Raw genomic sequence first — 21160 nt, 5'->3', positions numbered from 1 at the left:
AAAGAAGGAAACTAAACAACAAAATAATATAAAAATCTCTGTGTGAGTCTATTTATATGATATTTGAGTACATGCAAAATGAATCTATACTGACAGAAAGCAGATCAGTGTCTGCCTGGTACTGAGGGTTAGGGTGGGTTTGGCTGCAAATGGACACAAGGGAAATTTGGGGGGCATTAGCAATGTTCTACATCTTGACTGCAGTGAGTACACATACCACATGTGAGTATATAAATTAGACTAACTGGATGTTTAAAATTGGCACATTTTGCTTCATGTTTATTATACCTCAGTAAAGTTGATTTTGAAAAAAACTACTGAAAAAATGTGTTTTGAGAAAGGACAGGAATTCAGAGGACAAGGAAGGAGGTTTGGTGAATGGGTGGCAGTTAGTGATGGGGCAGGGAGGGGAAAAGCTGAGAGTTTCCAATCCTGAATGAGAACCCGGCCCTGCCATTTGTCACTCGGAGAGCTTCAGCCAGTCTGTGAGGCGTTGGGCAAGGAAATTAACTCCTTTCACCCTCATTGTTAAGTGCAACAATGAGTGAGGTGGCTTTATTTCCAACAGTCCCTTCCAGGGCTAATAGACCTTGGTTCCTGGCTGCCCTAAGACCTGAAGACCTCCAGAGCTATCTGTTGCTTTCTCGTTGTGAGGCCTGATGCTCCTGCCGTCTGCTGGCACCACACCTCTCTAGCTGGGAAAGTGAGACTTCTGTGAAACATGTGGTTGGCATGGAACATAAATCTCATTCCTCCCGGGTCCCTGCAAAAAAAGATCTTCTTTTTCTAAGTACGTAAGCACATTTCTCTCACAAGAAGGATAAATTATTTCCAAATGCAGGAAAACTGGACCTATGTGCTGGTGCTCTCACTGCAGAAGCTCCCTCAGAGATAGATGTTATTCAGCCCTCCGTTTAGTCATTCATCCACTCATTCATTCACTCAACAACCATCTAGTGAGCACCTGCTATGTGCTAGGCCAACCATGGTGAACACATAGGCCCTGACAGCAAGGAGCTCACAGCCTGGCGGGGTGGGGCAGGGGGCTACAGGCAGTTAACAGGCCATTGCAGCCCAGTGAGGTAAAAGCCCCACAGCAGATGCTGCCAGTCTCTGCCCCTTGGACCGCTTTACCTCATGCCCTTGGACCTCTTTGCCAGTTGTGTGTATGCCTGCTCTAAAGGTACTTTCAGCCTACGGAGATCATCCATGCCCCTTTGTAAAAGGATTGCCCCCAGGCTGCTGGAGCCAGGTTTGCCTGCATCAAAGAAAGCTAGAACTACCTGGGAACTTTCCTCTCCCCTCCCCTTAACCAATGACTGAGGGGTGTATAAATACTCCATAAGTATAAAGTATTGATAAATATAATTACTCCAGCTTCCTCATCCCCTGTTTGGGACAGCAGTGAGCTGTGGTCTTCACTGTGTCCAGAGCTCCCCTCCAGGACCAAGCCAAAGTCACCTACTGTGATACTGTGATTTATAATAAGAAATATATAGTTGGTCTTTGTTCTCATTTCTGGCACAGAGCTCCTAAAGCCCTTAGAATTTGTCTTTTGTTATGTTAATGAGGTGACTTTTTAAATAATTTTTATTGGAGTATAATTTCTTTACAATGTTGTGTTGGTTTCTACTGTGCAGCAAAGTGAATCAGCTATATGTATACATATATCCCCTCTTTTTTGGATTTCCTTCCCATTTAGGTCACCACAGAGCACTGAGTAGAGTTCCCTGAGCTATACAGTAGGTTCTCATTATTATCTATTTTATACATAGTATCAATAGTGTACATATGTCAATCTCAATCTCCCAATTCATCCCACCACCACCACCCCCTGCTTCCCCCTTTGGTGTCCATATGTTTGTTCTCTACATCTGTGTCTCTATTTCTGCCTTGCAAACCAGTTCATCTGTACCATTTTTCTAGATTCCACATATATGCATTAATATACGATACCTGTTTTTCTCTTTCTGAGTTACTTCACTCTGTATGACAGTCTCTAGGTCCATCCACGTCTCTACAAATGACCCAGTTCCGTTCCTTTTTATGGCTGAGTAATATTCCATTGTATATATGTACCACATCTTCTTTATCCATTCCTCTGTCGATGGACATTTAGGTTGCTTCCATGTCCTGGCTATTGTAAATAGTGCCACAATGAACATTGGGGTGCACGTGTCTTTTTGAATTACGGTTTCCTTTGGGTATATGCCCAGGAGTGGGCTTGCTGGGTCATATGGTAGTTCTATTTTTAGTTTTTTAAGGAACCTCCATACTATTCTGCATAGTGGCTGTATCAATTTACATTCCCACCACCAGTGCAGGAGTGTTCCCTTTTCTCCACACCCTCTCCAGCATTTATTGTTTGTTTGTAGATTTTTTAATGATGGCCATTCTGACGGTGTGAGGTGATACCTCATTGTAGGTTTGATTTGCATTTCTCTAATAATTAGTGATGTTGAGCACCTTTTCATGTATTTGTTGGCCATCTGTATGTCTTCTTTGGAGAAGTGTCTATTTAGGTCTTCTGTCCATTTTTAGATCGGGTCTTTTGTTTTTTTGATATTGAGCTGCATGAGCTGCTTGTATATTTTGGAGATTAATCCTTTGTCAGTTGCTTCGTTTGCAAATATTTTCTCCCATTCTGAGGGCTGTCTTTTCATCTTGTTTATGGTTTCCTTTGCTGTGCAATGAGGTGACTTTTAGAAGGCTCCTAAGGATGGGGGCTAGTTGCCAGGGGAATGAACCCTGTGAGTGGAGGGTAAGAACTTTCATTCCCACTCCCTGGACCTCTGAGAAGGGGGAAAGGGCTGGAGATTTAATCACTCATGCCTGTGTAACAAAGCCCCTATAAACACCCAAAAGGACAGGGTTTGGAAAGCTTCCGGGCTGGTGAACATGTGGAGACATGGGGGGAGTGGTGAGCCCAGAGAGGGCATGGAAGCTCTTTGCCCTTTCCCCACACCTTGCCCTATGCATCAATTCCATCAGGCTGTTCCTGAGTTACAGCCTTTTATCATAAACTGGTGATCTAGTAAGTAAAATGTTTCTGAGTTCTGGGAGCTGCTCTAGCAAATTAATTGAACCCAAGGAGAGGGTCGTGAGAATCTCCGATTTATAGCCGGTTATCAGAAGCACAGACGACAACCTGGACTTGCAATTGGCATCTGAAGTCTGGACAGTCTTGCAGGGCTGAGCCCTTAACCTGTGGGATCTGATGCTACCTCCAGGTAGATAGTTTTGGAATCGAGTTGAACTGTAGGACCTTCAGCTGGTGCTGGAGGACTGCTTGGTGGTGTGGGGGGAAAACCACACATTGGAATTGGTACTAGAATCATCTTACCCACCTTCTGGAGGACTTGACGTAATAATTCACCCTAGCTCAGCTTCCTTCACTCTATCTCCTGCTTCCCCAATTCCCTACTGGTTATTCCCAGAAACACTTCCTAGTAAGTTGCTTTCCCAGGAGTCCTTAGTTCAGGGTTTACTTCTGGGAAATCCAACCTAAGACAGGCACCAATTGTAGAATACCAAAGTTGGGCTGTGGAGGCCCCTGGGAGGGGCACTGGGATCAGAGAAATCTTCTAAGAAGGAGCAACATTGGTATGTGCTTGTGTGTGTGCATGTATGTTGGGTGGGGTTGGGAAAGCAAAACTGTAAGTGGGGGAGGAGTCTGAACCAAGGCCCCAAGTTGTGGTGAACTTGGGAAACAGCAAGCAGTCTAGTTTGGCTGGAGCACAGTGCATATATGACAGGTCATGGGGAGAAGTGAGGCTGGAGGGGCCCATAGGGATGGAGGTCATAAAAGTGTAAGTCCCGTTAAGAACTTGATCTTCAGGGTAATAGTGAACCATTGAAAGATTATAGTGATGAGACCAGATTTACTCTTTAGAAAGATGGCTTTGTTTGAGAGGAGCAAAATGGGAGTCTGGGAGCAGTTAGGAGGCTGTCTCAGACATCCAGGCCATAACTGGAAAGAGGTCATCGGAATGGAGTGGGAGAACATGGGTGCATTCAAGAGATGTTCCAAAGTCACACTCAGTAAGACTCAAGTTTTGATTGAGTGAGTGAGTGATCATATAGGGATGGATAAGGAAAGAGAGGACACAGAGATGTTTCCTGGGTTATCACAGGTCTGGGTCCCTAGGAATCAGACTCTTATTTGGAAACTGGAATGCAGGAAGTCTATTGGAAAGTGCTCTCAGGATTGACCCTTGCTGGCAGAAAGGGAAGGAAGTTGGACTGTGATGAAGTCTCCACAAAGGCCTCAGCCAAACTCATGGGGGGGCTCTGGAGGTGGGAGAGCCCTGCAAGAGTTGTCCTGAGTTGGGACAAGGGATCCAGGCCCCTGTCCACCCACATCACCCAGCCATTGGATGCAGATTACCCTGGAGGACAGCATGGAACCTTGGGTGGTATGGCTCCCTTCAGCTGAAGGCAATTCCTGGAGAGGGTTGACAGCTGAGCCGTCAGCTAACAACCTTCCCAGCAGCTGAGGAGGTAGGTCCTTCTGTCCTAGCAGGGGTGCTGGGCAGCATAGCACAGCATCCACAACTGACATGTAAGTGTGAGGTACTTGTGAGACCTGCAGTGGGATACATACAGAAAGCACCCGGTTCTTTGTGACTGGATTTCAGGAGTGGATGAGCCGATCTCGAGAAAAAGGGTTAGGTGTTGGTTCTTGGCCTCTTTAGGGTCATAGACCCTTTCGAAAAGTTGATGAAGGCCCTTAATATTCACAACTCCAAACAAAAATTTGCATAAAATTTCAGGAACTTGTCTTAGTTTGGGTTCCTCTACCAGCAGACCCCAGGACAAAGATTTGGGTTCAAGAGGTTCATTTGGGAGGTGACCTCGGGAAACTTGGAGAGGGCGTAGAGAAATGAGCAGGGAAGGGAGAAAAGCCAATAAAGGTACATTAATGGGAGGTGGCCAACTGGGGCTCAGTCTTGCTGGAGCCCCTCTGAGAAACCCTGAGGGACACACCCTAGAATTGTCCCACCCACCCAGCAAGGAAGCTGGGGAGTTTGTCTATCATCTCCCATCTCTCATTGGTTGAGGATCGCCCCAGGGGCATTAACTCTCTGGCCTATCTAGTCACTTAGTACCCATTCTCCACGCTGTCCCACCCCCTGCGGGACTAAGAACAACTTGGTTCAGTGGCCAGAGAACACACTCAGGCACAGAGGGTGCAGATGCGTACAGTAAGACACCATTAGATTGCCGCTAATGGTTTGAGAGCCAGAAGACACAGCTAGGGCACCAACAGTATCTGCCACAGGACTCGTATATTCCTCGTTAAGAATTTTTGCCAGAGAGGACTGAGGAGCACCGAGGAAGCAGAAGGCATAGCCAGCGAAGTAGGCGAAAAAGAAATCAAAACAGTATGGTGCCACGTCCAACAGTGGGAAGTGATGGAGACATCTAGGGTACACAGCTTCCTCCAACTGGGTCCCCACTGGAGCCACTGGGGAACGTACTGCTGTCAGTGAGCTTGGTTTTTCTGTTGTAACTCTGAGCTCCCCAGTTCTGACACTGCCTGCCCTGACAACTCAAAGACCAAATGGAAGGCTGGGATTGCCAACTGTCGGAGAGCAGCTTGGGAAATTAGGGTGCGGCTCTCAGGGGGCCAGGATTGAAGGGGATATTTAATCATTCGCGAGTTCAGTGACAGGTCTAGAAAGTATACAGAGGAGGCCAAGCCACTCGCCTTTGTGCCACAAGAATGCCTCAATTAAGATGCCATTCAGTTAGAAGAGGCAGAAAGAAAAACAAACCCTTTAGCTGTAATTGCGCACTGGGTTTTTTTCTGTAAATCAAGGGGTGCAAGTGGCATTTTCCATCAGTGATAAGTGTCAAAAAGCCCAGAGGTCTGCAGCTGTTATTGTGCAGTATTACCCAGTGACCATTTAAACAGCCGATCAAGTTCCTTCCAGAAAAGAAGGTTCTGAGTCCACGTTCCTAGTTCAACCACTTGAAATGTTTGACTCGAGTGGAGCCATGAAGTCTCAAAAGTGGCCTTACAACGGGTTTCCTCAAGGTTGGGCTGTATTGGGCTTTGTGATTGTTATTGCAGTTGGGGTTTGAGTTTGCTTGCTCCTCAGAACACCTCCTGCTACAAACGAATTGCCCTTGGACAAGGTGCTGTCGACCCAGGGGACAAAACACAGTGTACACAAAGCTAAGGAAAGGTTAAGAGGAACTTGGTAACCCTGGGGTAGTCTGGAAACGAGCAATGTTAACAACAGCTCCTGTGCACAGTGGACGCCCAGTTAGCAGTCCTCACACTTGGGAGAGATGATACAGCTATGCTTATTCATATCTTCACTAAGTTATAAAACCCTTGAATGCGGAGATTGTAATCCCTATGCTCACCCCCACCAAACACCCTTGTGTTGACCGAACCACATACGTGTATATTCCAATTACACAGTGCCCACACCACTGTGCCCACACCATCTAGATGACTCTGTTGATCATTTTGCAAAGATTTGGGTAAAACAAGGAGGGAATCGCAGATCAAAAGGGCAGAGCTCCTGCATGATTCTCCTGCCTTTCTACCGCTGAATGATCTTGAATGAATTACTAAATTCCTCTGAGTTATGATTTTCCCAGCCAGAAAATGGATAAATCACCCCCTGTTTACAAAGTGCCCTGGTAAGACAACTGGAAATACAATCAAAAGTTTATCAAGTGAGATCTCTCAACTAGAATAAAAATTAGACCATGACATTTTGGATAAAACTCAATATTTTGTTAGTCAAGTTCCATCAAAATTATACTTAGGTACATTAACTTAATTTAAGAACTAGTGGTAAATTATATTACTATTTGACACATTATTGCTCTGCATAATTATTCAATCAGAGCTCCCCTGAAACAAATTAATGCTGATGCAACCCAATTTTTTTTTCATTTTGAAATAGTTCAAGAATACAGAAAAGTATCAAGAATAATATAACGCACCCATACACCTACCATCCAGCTTTTTGCCGTATTTTCTTAAGAAATAACACATTAAAGATCCAGTTGAAGTTCCCTGTATATCCCTTTCTCATCCCATTCCTTTCCCTCTTTTCCCAGGGGTAAGAACTTAAAATAGCATGCCCTCAGCCCACTTCTGGCTTCAGCCGTCAGCCATAGTGGCAGTATCCCACTTCCAGGGCCCACCTCGAGTCTCTGTTTCTTTACTCCAAGGCTTTCCTCCAAACCCCCAAGAGTGCACTCACCCCTCACAGGCACATCACAAATGCATGGGGGAATTAGCACCCCCAGGAGAACTATCAACCCAGGGGGACAGAGCCTTGTATAAATGCCCTTACGACAGACAATTCTCAGAGGTGGGGTTGAGCCCTTTTCCTTAAAGCAATGACCTCAATAACACACCCTTTCCTGGCTTTCCCCCTTTTCTTGTCTCACCCTCCCTGCTCCTTCACTCCTACTCCCTGGGATCGCCCCTCAGTAAATGCCCTGAACCCAAGTCCTGGTCTCAGGCTCTGTTGGAGGGGAACGTAATCTAAGACATGGCTCTCCTGTAATTGTCTACTGCTTACAGGCAGGTACGGTTCTATCACTGATGTGCTTGCATGCATTCTGAGACAATGGATAGCATTTTTTGCACCTTTTTGAATTCTATATAAATGGTATCATATTATACTTGCTTTTCGTCTTTGTGACTTACTTATGCATTCTGTAGCTCTCCAGAACATGGAAAGGCAACTAGACACAAAACACACTTGGTTTCCAAATGTTGAGCAATTCTATTATACCCAACACACTAAACTCTATGTAAAATCTTTCTCAATTCACATCACATTAACATCTAAAGGTGCTGCTGAGCTTGAAGAATCTCAGTAAATTTTCCAGTTAGATGCAAATGTTTGTATACACAGAAGCCTGAGAATAATATTTTGGCAAAAGTATTAATTTCCTGGGGTAAAGAATTACCTTATTGCATTGAATCAGGCATTCACCATAATTGTCATGTCTTAATAAATTCTTACGTTGCTGTAACTCTTTCTCTTTATAATGTGATTTTACACGGAGAGTCTCAGTTGACTCTCTCATCTCTGAGTCTGATTTATCTGTTTCTCCCACACATCTACCCTTGCACATGGTAGGCATTTGATAAATATTTATTGAATGACTCTCCATTTTATTCACGAGAATACTGAGTCTTCCAAAGATAAAAACATTGAGTACACACAGCAAGTTAGTGGTGGACCTAGAAGTAAAACCCAAGTCTAGAAGCCAAAATTTGATTCAAAGCATTTTGAAATCTGTGTAATAACATTATATTATCTTCCATAATTAGTGGTTACAGTAGTACCAGTCCAATACTTCCTTTTTTTTAATGTTTTAGTGAATAATCTTTTTTTAAATTTTATTTATTTATTTACTTACTTATTTTTGGCAGCGTTGGGTCTTCGTTGCTCCGCGCGGGCTTTCTCTAGTTGCGGCGAGCGGGGGCTACTCTTGGTTGTGGTGCACGGGCCTCTCATTGCTGTGGCTTCTCTTGTCACGGAGCACAGGCTCTAGGCACATGGGGTTCAGTAATTGTGGCATGCTGTCTCAGTAGTTGTGGCTCGCGGGCTCTAGAGTGCAGGCTCAGTAGTTGTGGTGCACAGGCTTAGTTGCTCCGCGGCATGTGGGATCTTCCCAGACCAGGGCTCGAACCCACGTCCCCTGCACTGGCAGGCAGATTCTTAACCACTGCACCACCAGGGAAGCCCCAATACTTCCTTTTGTTCAAGGATCAGTATACCAAAGCCACAAGATTGGATATTTTCCTTTAACATGGAATGCCAAAAGAATCCAGAATATAACCGAGTCTCCATGGGAAAGAAACTGCTCTCTTTTTTTTTCTTTTCCAGATATATCTATATCTATATCTATATCTCATCTATATCTATATCTTATCTATATCTATATATTGAGAGAGAGGGCACTTATATAGAGCAAAATGGAAAGATCACAGTTACATGAATTTTTGTACCCATTCACCATCAGATTAAGATATAGAACATTTCCAGCTATCTATCCCAAAAATGTCTTCATGTCCCATCTCATTTAATTACCACCCCTAACCCTGCCAAAGATAACTACTGTTCAGACTTCTCTCACTATAATTTTTTTGCCTACGTTGGGACTTCATATACATGAAATCATACAGTCTGTATTTTTGACGTCTAACTTCTTTCACTCAACCTTATGTCTATGAGACACATCAGCGTTGCATGTATCTGGAGCCACCACTTCTTCATTGCCGCATGGTGTCCCACTGTATGAATACAGTATAATTTTCTTACCCATTTTACTGCTGATGTACATTGTAAGTTGTTTCTAGCTTGGGGACGTTATGAATAAAGCTGCTATGAACATTCTTAATGATGTCTTTTGGAGGCTATAAAAGCCCAGATATATTCTATTGGCTATATACCCAGAAGTGGATTGCTAAATTACAGGACTGGCATATAGTATGCTTTGTTAGATGCATTGCTTTGGCCAAAAGTGTGAAGGTTTCCCTCACCTGGAAAAGCTGGCAGGGAGCAGAGCTCCTTCCTGTTCCTAAATGGCTCCTCATTAAAAAACCATAGATTCTTTGATTAGAAGAGACCCTAAAGGCAATGACCTGGCCTCCCACACAATAGCGAGTCCTGCTCTAGCTCCAGTCTTAGCTGCCCTCACCTGGGCCACCCTCAGTAAGCAGAAGTCACTACCTCCAAAGGACTTGGACAGCCCTGCCGCCTGTGACATCCATCCACTCTTCCCTTTAAATCTCCCATGCCTCAAGTAGAACCATACATACTCCTCTGGCTTGGGTCTTACCCCTCACACCCTCTTTTTGGCACTGAAGAGTAGACCAGAGTTGACTCAGATAAGAATGAAATTTGTTTCAAATTGAAAATTGGTGCCATATGTCATGGATTCTCAGATCCTTAAAGGCTCTCAGAGACCTTCGTGGCCATTTAGCCAATGCCAAATCCACATGGTATTTCCAAACCTCTGTTTAAGCATGTCCAAGGCAGAGAACTTCGCTCATTCCAAAGCAACCCATCCCACAGTCACACGGATCCATTTGCTAGAAAGTTCTTCCTGTTAGCTTTGAAGCTACCTTCTTTTAATTCCCACCTACTGGTCCTTGTTTTGAACTCTGAGACTCTTGAAAACGAGTTTGTTTTTCTCATTCAGCCATTCTGCAAAGATTATAGGAGCTCCTTCAATATTGGAGCAAACTGTCATCATTTAGTAGGTGAATTTAAGAAGGATGGAAACAGCAGCTAGGGCCTTAGGATGAGGCAAACACTGTCTCATGTCTTAGGTTTTATAATTTGTTATTCTTTAATAGTAACTTTTCTATTTTTAGTTTTTCTATGGCTTCACTGTTCACCAAAGAAGGAATGTGCAGGCTTCTATTATCTATCAAGGCCATGGTGATACCTCCCGTCTCATAACTCAGTGCCTCTGTCCTCTGGCAGTTGACCAGAGCAGCTCTGGCCTATCTCCTGAGCCCTCTGGGCTAATCTGGTTGGCAGTCTGGTGTGTGGTAATGTAGACTAATGTAGTCTTTATAGTCAAACTCATATGCCAAAAATCAGTGTGCTGGTCTAGCCACTTCTTTGAATCTTTGTTTCCTTTACTGCAAAATCTAGCTTTTAATACCCGCCTCAAGGGAACATTAAGAATTAGATATGCTCATGTATATGAGGTACTTGGCCCCATGCAAAGCATACAAAAGATGCTCAATAACATTTTCTTCCCTCATCTTCCTCCCACTGCTGCTTTTGAAATCATGAATATCCAGTCATGAAAAGGAACTGTCATGTGGTACCATGGAAAGACCTATGAAAGTGTCTTCCATTCTAAGCTCAGGTTGCTAATTTTAACCCTGTAAGGCCTAAACTATCAACTCCATAAGAGACAATTTTTTGCCCAGATTATCTGTTTATCTAAGTGTCTCCTAGTACACCCCTAGTGGCTTTTGATGCATCTTATATGATACAACATTTTACATCTTAAGAATATCCATGATATAGAGCCTTCTGAAATTCTCAGAGAGTGCCATGGAAATTCGGCAATCTTTAATACCTATCAGCTGAATTCATTCATGGGACGAGGGGTTTTCAAATACACACAGGCCTGATAACCGTGCTCAAGAGCTGAGCGGGATGGGGCTGGACTGCGAGGGCAGCTTAAGGTCATGCTCACCCCACGCTGCTGACACAGAGGCCCTGCCAACTGTCTCCCTGCGTGGAGCTGGCCCTGACCGCTGGCATGCAGTTGGTAATTTGAGATCTGGGAATGTGTGACCCAGGCACTGTTGGGGTGATAATCAGCCAGTCCTCAGAGTACCTTAAGACAGTTCATTGTACCCCTCACTGGAAAAAATACTCTAGTCAAATGCAACAACCTTGATGGTAAGTCCCAGAGTTTCATATGAATGCCAGCTCAGCTCATCACTCATTTATTTGAAATCAGCCAACATTTATTGAGGGGCCTCTCTGTTTCATCTCTTATATGGGAACTGGAAAATAAATCAGATTGTCTCCAGAGCCTGCAGTCTATATTTCCGCTCTGGGCCTCCTCAGGGAAGTGTCTATTTAAAAGCATGTGCCCCCTTTTCCAACCCCTCCCACCTGCCCCCCTGCCCCCCACCATGGGTTGAATTACTGAACTCCTTAGAGAGCAGAAATCCGGTTTCCTCCTCTGTACAATTCTCGTCTTTTTTCAGGTGCCATTTTTCTCCTAGAACTGGACAGAGGTACAAGGTAAACCTGGACTCTGTTAACATATGACAGCTTTGGTCCCCTCGTATCTTGTTCGTGCTGGGCCAGGTCTATCTACCTACGAGGTCCTTGATCAGGGCAACTCATTCATGGGAAGGACATTCGTTTACCTTGCTAATCCATGCATTTCCCAAGAAAGACAATAAGCATGAAACTAAACCAAATCATTTATCTGCCGGAGCTCAGAATGAACGAAGAGGCTGCAGGGAGGGGAGGGGCGGGGAGGGGAGAGGGCAGAGGAGGCAGTGCAGAGATCTAAGGCGGCATCCTAGCATCCTAACAAGAAGAGGAGCAGAATCAGAGTCCTATCGCCGACTTACAATTTCACTGATTTGAGACCGAGGTTAAGCAAGCCTGACAAAGTGGTTCATCAAATTGGAGGCAAACCCCACATCTATTGGATCTCATTAATTCCCAGACCGGCTTATCGTCAGTCCCAATCAGTTCAGCCCGCCACGTGGCACTTTTGTCTCTCCGCGCTTGCTTCCACCATCCATTGGTGGCCTGACTCCGTTCCCCGAAATAATTTCACTGTTCCTGTCACGCCGGCTACTGGCTGTCTGCTGGGAATCCTAAAAGCCCTGTAGGTGGTGAGCGGCACAGCAACTGGCAGCAACTGGCGACTCTCATTTACCAAAGCTTTTCTATTTTTAATTTTTTTTTTTAAATATTCCATGCTAAAGTTTCCTTTCTCTCCCTCCCACCCTTTGTGTTATTTTTAGGCCGTGCAGGCTCTTCAGAACTAGCATCTCGCTTGCTGGGCTCTGCAAATAGCTTTTCCCCTTACCTGCCAGTCACAGTGTACTACAGGCGTGTGTCATGTGGAGAGCTGGTCCTTTCACTCCAGCCTTTTACGCAGGCTTCGCTTCTGTGTGCCGCTAATCTGTCGAGAAATCAAAGACACCAGCCTCAAAGGGGAGGCCCTGGCCCAACGGCTGCCTGCCAGGGTTATTATGAAGGCCCATCCATCCTGTACCAAGAGCTCACTGGGAGCAACTAGCAGCAGACAGGGGGAAGCCAGAGATCAGGGATCTGAGCAGGGCCAGGCGATTTGGGTGAGAGGAGGGTGGGAAGGGGCACTAGGGATCAGGACTTGAAAGATGAAAGCATCCTGGGGATGCTGTAGTCACGACTGCTTTCAGGCAAGGACAGACGTGAGAATCATCGGAGATGCTTGCGGGGGCGACCCAAGGTCCACCCAGCCCAGGGTCTCCTCTGTCAGGGGTAGCTCCAGAGTTTCTATGGGGAAGAGAGAGGGGTGGAGCAAGCTTGTGAGCCGTCCTCCTTTCTATCATCCTCCCCATCACTCCTGCAGGTCCAGAAAGAGGCCCTGCAGCTGCCCGGCCCTCCTCAAAAACTATTGGAAGAGACTACAAATAGAATCTCTTAGGGCGGCGGTTCTCAAAGTGTGTCTCCAGACTGGCGGCGGCAGCAGCACCTGGGAACTTGCCAGAAATGCAGAATCTCGGGAGCCCCACCCAAGACCTACAGAATCAGAAACTCTGGGGGTGGGGCCCAGCACTCTGTTTTTCGGGGGTTTTTTTTGGCTGCGTTGGGTCTTCATTGCTGTGCACGGGCTTTCTCTAGTTGCGGCGAGCGGGGGCTACTCTTCGTTGCGGTGCGCAGGCTTCTCATTGCGCTGGCTTCTCTTGTTGCGGAGCACGGGCTCTAGGTGCTCAGGCTTCAGTAGTTGTGGCACACAGGCTCAGTAGTTGTGGCGCACGGACTTAGTTGCTCCGCGGCACATGGGATCTTCCCCGATCGGGGCTCAAACCCATGTCCCCTGCATTGGCAGGCGGATTCTTAACCACTGCGCCACCAGGGAAGCCCCCAGCGCTCTGTTTTAACTAACCCTCCCGGGGATTCTGATGCGCATTCAAGTTTGACAATCACTGTATTAGGAAAAACAAGGCAGGGTTATCTACTGAGGAGTCAACCAAAGGAGCAATTTTTCTGGGTCAGAGAATGAGATAGAAACATTAGGATTCATAGTTGCTTCTCATATGACTTCTGAAATGAAATGAAAATGAATGAAATGAATGTTATCAATATCTAAAAAAAGCAAAATGGCCATAAACCAGAGAAAAAACAAAAATAACTTCTTCAAATTCATGTTATAATGTTAACAGGACCTTATCTGATGTTTCCTTGAGGGAGATGGGGGTGAATTTTCCGTTGAAAAACTAGTCAGTTGGGACCAGTGCACTGGGTTTTGATTATGAAGAGAACATCCCCAAAGACCATGCATACCTGAAATTGCTGAGTACCCCCAAAAATTGTGCTTGAAAAGTCATAGAAATATGTTACAGTGATTACTGACGTTTCTAAAAGATAAACCTACAAGGACAACTTTTAAATTACAATTCTTGGCTGTTCCATATAGTAGAATAAGATAGAAGACTCCCTCCTTGCTCTCAGCTCAGGGCTTTCTTATTTACTGAGAAAATTGAAGTCATCAGAACTGAAATCTCACATGAGCTGACCACTAACTAGCCCCACCTCCCTGCAACTCTACGCTCTGCTCCACGTTCCCTTGTACGGGGTCTTCTCACAATGCTCTAAGGCCAACTCCTTCTGCTGTGCCCTGGAATCCCACCGGCTCTCAGCTCGTCAAAGATGCTTCTCCTGCAATCACCAATTTCCCCTCCTGACTGGGTAGTACCATCTGCGCATAAACATTCTAAAGTGCGGCCCACCTTTAACAAGCTCTCTTGACCCCATTGTTACTGCCAGCTACCGCTTAATTTCCCTATTCCATTTTATAGTTAAACTAAAATGAAATCAGTCTAAGCTTGCTGTCTCCACTTTCTCTTCTCCTAGTTTTTCCGGATCCCTCTCCAATCAGGCTTCCGGCCTTATCCACGCCACTGAAATTATCCTCCTCCAGGCCACCAGTGACTTCTGTGTTGTCAAACACAGTGACCCATGCTCCATCTCATCTGGCTCAGCCTCGGCAGCCTCTGATATAGTTCTCACCTCACTGGCTCAATCTCACCTCCCTGAATCCCCCTCACTTCTCCCTATCCTAAACTTTGGAATGTCCCAGAACACTTCAGCTGCTCCAGCCTCCCTGATGGCCCTTAAACCTGCCCAAGCTGCTCCCACCTCAGGGTCTTTGCACTTGCTATTTTCGCTGCTTAGAATGCTCTTCCCCTATATCTACATTTCTTCCTTCCTGTCTTCATTCAGGTCTCTGCTCAAATGTCACCTTACCAGAGAGGTCTTTCCAAATCCCTCTATCTAAAGTCATCCACACATTCACCACTCCATCCCACCCCACCATCTATCCTTTCACCTGCATTATTGTTTTTCACAGCACTTATCACTACTCAGCCTGTTATATATTTATTTGCTTAGCATCTGCCTTCCTCATATAGAATATAAGCTCCATGTTCCCCAGGATCTAGAACAGCACCTGGCACATAGTAGGCTTCCAGTAACATTTTGTTGAGTGAATGAATAAATGAATGAACAAAGGTATATTCTCTGTCCCCCAGAAGGAGAAAGTAAGGGTGGGCTCCTCTCTGTCCTAGAAACTTGACACTTACAGGGCATTTACCAGCTCCCTGGAAAACTCTACATATTCTCTGCTGGCCAAGTATAAGAATTAGTTCTCATTATTTATGAAGACCCTCATCTTTTGGTTCACATTAGAGTCTCCTATGAAGTTTTAAAAATAAATGTTTCTTGCTCCACTCCAAGGAGCTCTTGATTGGGAGGTCAGTATCAGGACTCTGAAAGGCAGACTCTTGAGAGCGGAGTGGAGTGGAGTGATCTACAGCATGAACACTGAAGTCTCCATTTTGAATCTTGACGCCATCATAGCTATAGAACCTTGGGCAGGTGACTGCACCACTCTGAGCTTCAGTTTTCTAATCTGCAAAGTAGCGACAATAAGAGGAATCCTATTTCACAGGGTTGTTGTGAGAATTAATGAATATACATAAGCTCCTTAGAACAATACCCAGCATGTAATAAGCAGGAACTATTATCACCAACATTGTGTAAGTTTCTTGGGTGATTCAGGAATATAACCAGGTATGAAAATTGCTGATATAGACTGTATGTGACACCACTGCATGAGAGAGAAAGGAGATTTCAATGAGGAGTAGGGCAAGCCAGGGCTTGAGAAGAAACCAGAAGGCACACACTGGCTGGTTTCTGAAAGGTGACTAGGATTCAGCGGATCACACGACAGGCACCGCGCTCTCCTGAGGGCACTCAGGAACTCTGAGACTGGCAGAGAGGAATCAGCCCCTTCTGAATTCTCTTCTAGTTGGTTATGCTTACCAGCTAACCAGTTCAAAGGCAGATGATTTGTCTTCTCTAACCAAAGCTGGTGATATAAAGACCCAGGTGCTGTACTCAGGGCTGCTAGGGCCTAGAGACTGTCGCAGGGGTACTGATCAGGCCCAGCTGCAATGGGGGTACAGTAGGCAGCAACAGCCCACCCTCCAAGACTCCCTCCTCATGCTCCTCACAAAAACCTTCCCAACCTGCTCCCTGACGAGCATGTTTAAAATGGAAACACCTCCCCAAGAAGCACAGATGTAAACTGACAACACGTTTGATCAGAAAAGCTTAGTCATTGAGCTAAGGAGGGTTTGATAGGAGAAGGGCACTATAGGCTCTCCGCTCCATCCCGCCCACACTCTACTTCCCACCTCTCTCAAGATCATGAGAGCTAGAGACTTCACCCACCTCAGGAGGTACAATATAAATAGCACAGTAACGCTTTCTATTTTTCTAAGTCACTTGTTTCTTGGGGCAGGGTTTCACTGAGCTCAAGTGAAACTGGCAGGGCTGGCCCAGCCTTTCATTCTACCTGTGAACCAAACCAAGGTTTTACCTGCCAACAGCCAGTGTGAGGTATGTATATAATTCATTGGTTCCACCAGCAATTATTTATTGGGTCCCTTCCATGAACCAGGGTGTAATAAGGACGACATCTTGACACAAGTTCAGGAACTGACTCCTTTCTGTGTGTATCTCCTTGGAAGGTCACCCTTTGCTTTCCTCAAACTAATCTCCACGCTCATCTTTTGAAGACTGCCTCCCTAGCCAGATTTAGGGTCATGCAGGAAAATCTGTTAAATTTTGTCTAAAGCTGATGAAAATATTACCACTTCTCCCTGCCTCTGAGACCTCTTCACCCCCTCCTCCCTCCTCCCACAGTTGTCTCCCTTCTAGCTCCTTCTCTGAATGCCTGCAGTCCCCAGAAAGCCCTCCAGAGTCTCACCTATCTCTCCAGAGCTGGGGCAGCCCCCTGCCCACTGCCCTGGCTGTCAGCATCCAAGTTCCTTCTTCATCTCCTCCTTGGTCTCCGTGAACTCTCTGCCCTTATGGATTTGTTATGTGAGCAGAATTGTAGCCACTACTTGGAAAGGGCTGGTGGAAAACAGTAGAACAGCCCTCAGTGGTTATTTTCTTTCTTAAAAGATAGTAAGGGGCTTCCCTGGTGGCGCAGTGGTTGAGAATCTGCCTGCCAATGCAGGGGACACGGGTTCGAGCCCTGGTCTGGGAAGATCCCACATGCCGCAGAGCAACTAGGTCCGTGAGCCACAATTCACTGAGCCTGCGCGTCTGGAGCCTGTGCTCCGCAACAAGAGAGGCCACGACAGTGAGAGGCCCACGCACCGTGATGAAGAGTGGCCCCCACTTGCCGCAACTAGGGAAAGCCCTCGCACAGAGACGAAGACCCAACACAGCCATAAATAAATAAATAAATAAATAAATAAACCCAAAAGTTAAAAAAAAAATTACTAGCACAGCACATATTTCTTTAAAAAAAAAAAATTACTAGCACAGCACATATTTCTTAAAAAAAAAAAAAAAAGATAGTAAGATTTTGTTCCAGAACAATCTTTCTTTTGTGAGGCAAGTCTCTCTCCATTAAATCTAGCCGGATAATTTCCCCAAGCCCTACTTTTGTATCCATTGCTCCCCATTTTGCCCTCATTAGCTTTTCCTCAAGGCTGCAGAAGGGGCTAAGATGGCCAAGCCCCAGGCCACAGCTGGTAACCTGAGCAGCTCAAGTCCCCCTGCCATGATCTGGGACCTAGAAGGAGAGCAGCCATCTTGGGTGGCCCTCCATGGGGTACTGCTTGTGTTGGCCACGGTGCGTTGTGCGCTCATAACAGGAAGGTCAGAGAGCCAGGGACTTTACACAAATGATTCCACTTAATCTTCTTAGCCTCCCTACAAAATAGGTATTATCCTCATTTTACAGGTAATGAGCTGAGGCAAAGGGAAGGGAGAGAACATGTCCAAATTCATATAGTAAGTCGATGCTTTTGGCTACTACCTTATCCTACACTTTGAGGGATGCTGAAAGGGCCATGGTTCAAAATTATCTTTGAATTGTCTCTTATCCAAAGTGCATGCACATACATACATACATATACACACACACCCCACTTCTATTTCACAACAATTAATAAGCAGAATTGTTAGCACATTAACCCAAAAGATCCATTAGATTCTATAACTTGGGTTATGTAACCTGAAAGATATAAACTAAACAGACTCCCACGGGGGGGCTGGTAAGAACCGCTGCCCTTATCCTTGGAAGAGGTTCTGGTACAGAAGAAGCACTGACTCAGAAGTCCTAAGTCCTGGGTTGTGGTTCTTGCATAGCCACTTACAAACCCTGTGACTTTGGCAATATTCCTTCCTCTCTCCAAGCCTCAGTTTCCTCATCTGTAAAAGGGAACTTTGATACCTGCTTTACCTGCCTCATGAGGAAAATCAAATCAGATAACAGAGGGGTGCTTTATCAATACACCTGTCAAGAGAGAAGACAATAAATGTTTTTGTGCATTCAAGCTATTATGGTTTGAACAGTATGAATCTTATAGTCACTGACTCAAGTATACAAAATTGAAACTTTAAAAAATTTCCTACAAACTGGACTTAAACTCTATCTGGTACTCCCATCTGTCTGAAGCAGAAAACATAGGCTGATCACTAATAGGCTGTCAGACATTTCAGTGATTTTCTCAGTCATCCAGATGAAAACTCAAACAAACTCAGAATTCCCTGTGCTGCCCCCTTTCCTTCTCCTGGGCTGCATCTCAGCTCATGTCTCACCCAAATGCTGTCTCACCATCAGCAGGAAGAGAGGCCCCCTCTCAGTCTCCATCTGTCTCAGTCTTTTGAGATGTGCCTATGTCCTCATTCTTCTCCTGGCTGGGTGGTCCATTCTTTGCTGAGATGTCCCCCTGTTTGGCATTATATCTCCATCTCTCTGTCTCTCTGTCTCTGTCTCTGTCTCTCTCTCTTGATTTCTTGTAGCTTAGACCCTAAAAATGGGTTTATTTCAAGATTCAGTACTTGGTCCTGTATGAATTTTTTCCACGTTGTTTCTCTCAGGCAATTTATTCACCTTCTTGACTCCTCCAAACTCTCATCTAAGGCGACGATTCCCAGATTAAAGCTCTGGCCCCATTTTTTCCCCTAGTCATCATAGAACCACAATGTTGAGGCTGAAAGGAACCGTTTTCCTGCAGGACTCTGCATCTCTAACTGCTTGGTAGACATCCCCCCATCCTGGCTGCTTCCCAGCCACCCCAAATTCACTATGGCTACAGCCAAATTTATCATCTATTCCCCAGACAGCCAGCTCCCCTCTACACTACCTTACAGTTCCCAAGGGAAGTGCCATTACCTCGGCTGCTCAGCTTCGAAGCTGAGAGCCTCTCTGAATTGTTCTTTACGTCTCTCTCCTTACATCTAGTTGGACCTCAAGATGCTCAATTCTCACCATTTAAGGTCCCTGGAATCTGTTTTTCCTTTCAACACCACCAGAGTTCAGGCGATTATTGCTTCCTGCCTCAATTACTAAAATCGTATCTTGATTTGCTTCCAGTTAAAATGCATCCTACCCAACAAGTCTCTCATCTACTTCTCCGTGACCTCCCAGTCAATACTTGTTGAGACATAAGGGGTTTTTAATGGGTAGCACAGGGTTCACAGATGGGCTCCGGGGAAAACTGTGAACCCTCTGAAATTATACAAAACATTACTTAAACCAGATAATTAGAAATTTGATTTAAAATGCAAATGTTTCTCAGAAGAGGGGGCATGTCAACTTAAACTCACACCTAAAATTCAATGGCTAACATTAGGACCTCTCCTGAGACCAGATTTGAAGGGGAAAGAATGAAGGCCCTGGGGCCCAAAGACTGAGTCTCGGTTCTTCCTCGATTTCCACATGAACATACACGGTAGCCCTTGGATTGATTTCTTGGACTCTAATCAGTCATTCATTCTTTCTTCATTCATTCGTTCATTTTCTATGTATGGAACACATAGTATGAGCCAGAATATTCCATTTATCATTTCATTTCATCTCCACCACGAGCCTCTATTGAAGATTGTATTACACCTATTTTATACATGAGGACATTGAGGCTTAGAGACGTTAAATCCCTGGCCTGAGTTTCACACAGCTGTACAGAAGGGCTGGGACCCAAACCCAGTCTAGCTTCAGTGCTCACATTCCTTCCAAAATACCTTATTTTTTTAACTCAACTTCCCGGATGCCAGGCACTGGCCGCACCCTAAGAATATAAATATGAGTAGGGCTTCCCTGGTGGCGCAGTGGTTGAGAATCTGCATGCCAATGCAGGGGACACGGGTTCGAGCCCTGGTCTGGGAAGGTTCCACATGCTGCGGAGCGACTAGGCCCGTGAGCCACAATTGCTGAGCCTGCGCGTCTGGAGCCTGTGCTCCGCAACAAGGGAGGCCGCGATAATGAGAGGCCCGCGCACCGCGATGAGGAGTGGCCCCCGCTCGCCGCAACTAGAGAAAGCCCTCGCACAGAAACGAAGACCCAACACAGCCATAAATAAATAAATAAATAAATAATTTAAAAAAAAGAAACCACTAAAAATGAGTAGAACTCAATAAAATAATGTATGTTAAAGCACCTGGCATTGGGCCTGACCTAAAGTAGGAATTGAAAATTGTTGGTTAAAAGAATGATCTTTGAAAAAAATAGTACTGAGTGCTCAACTTAAAGAACTGGCAGTGTGATAAGAGACGCCATCCAAAGTGGCAAGGGGCACCAAGCAGGAGGGTCTAACTGCTTGGGGCAATCAAGTTACTCATCATCCAATGGGGGAAGACAGGCCAGAGACCAACTGTGTGATACAGTGAACCGTGAGCAACCTGAAGCCAAAGGCTTGACCTCTATCAGTTTCTCTTCCCTTCAACAAATCGCTTCAAATAAATCTAATCCAATCTATAATTTTATAGACAAAATTGAAACCAAGAAAAGAGAAGAAATAAAGAAGATAAGCTGTTAACAATGGGCAGTTCTGGGCGGTAAAACTAGAGGCTAAATTTTCCCTTTCTCTCTTCTTTTTTTATGT

This window comes from Eschrichtius robustus, chromosome X, assembly GCF_028021215.1.
Source record: "Eschrichtius robustus isolate mEscRob2 chromosome X, mEscRob2.pri, whole genome shotgun sequence".
Classification (NCBI taxonomy): Eukaryota; Metazoa; Chordata; class Mammalia; order Artiodactyla; family Eschrichtiidae; genus Eschrichtius; species Eschrichtius robustus.
This window is presented reverse-complemented; position numbering follows the sequence as displayed.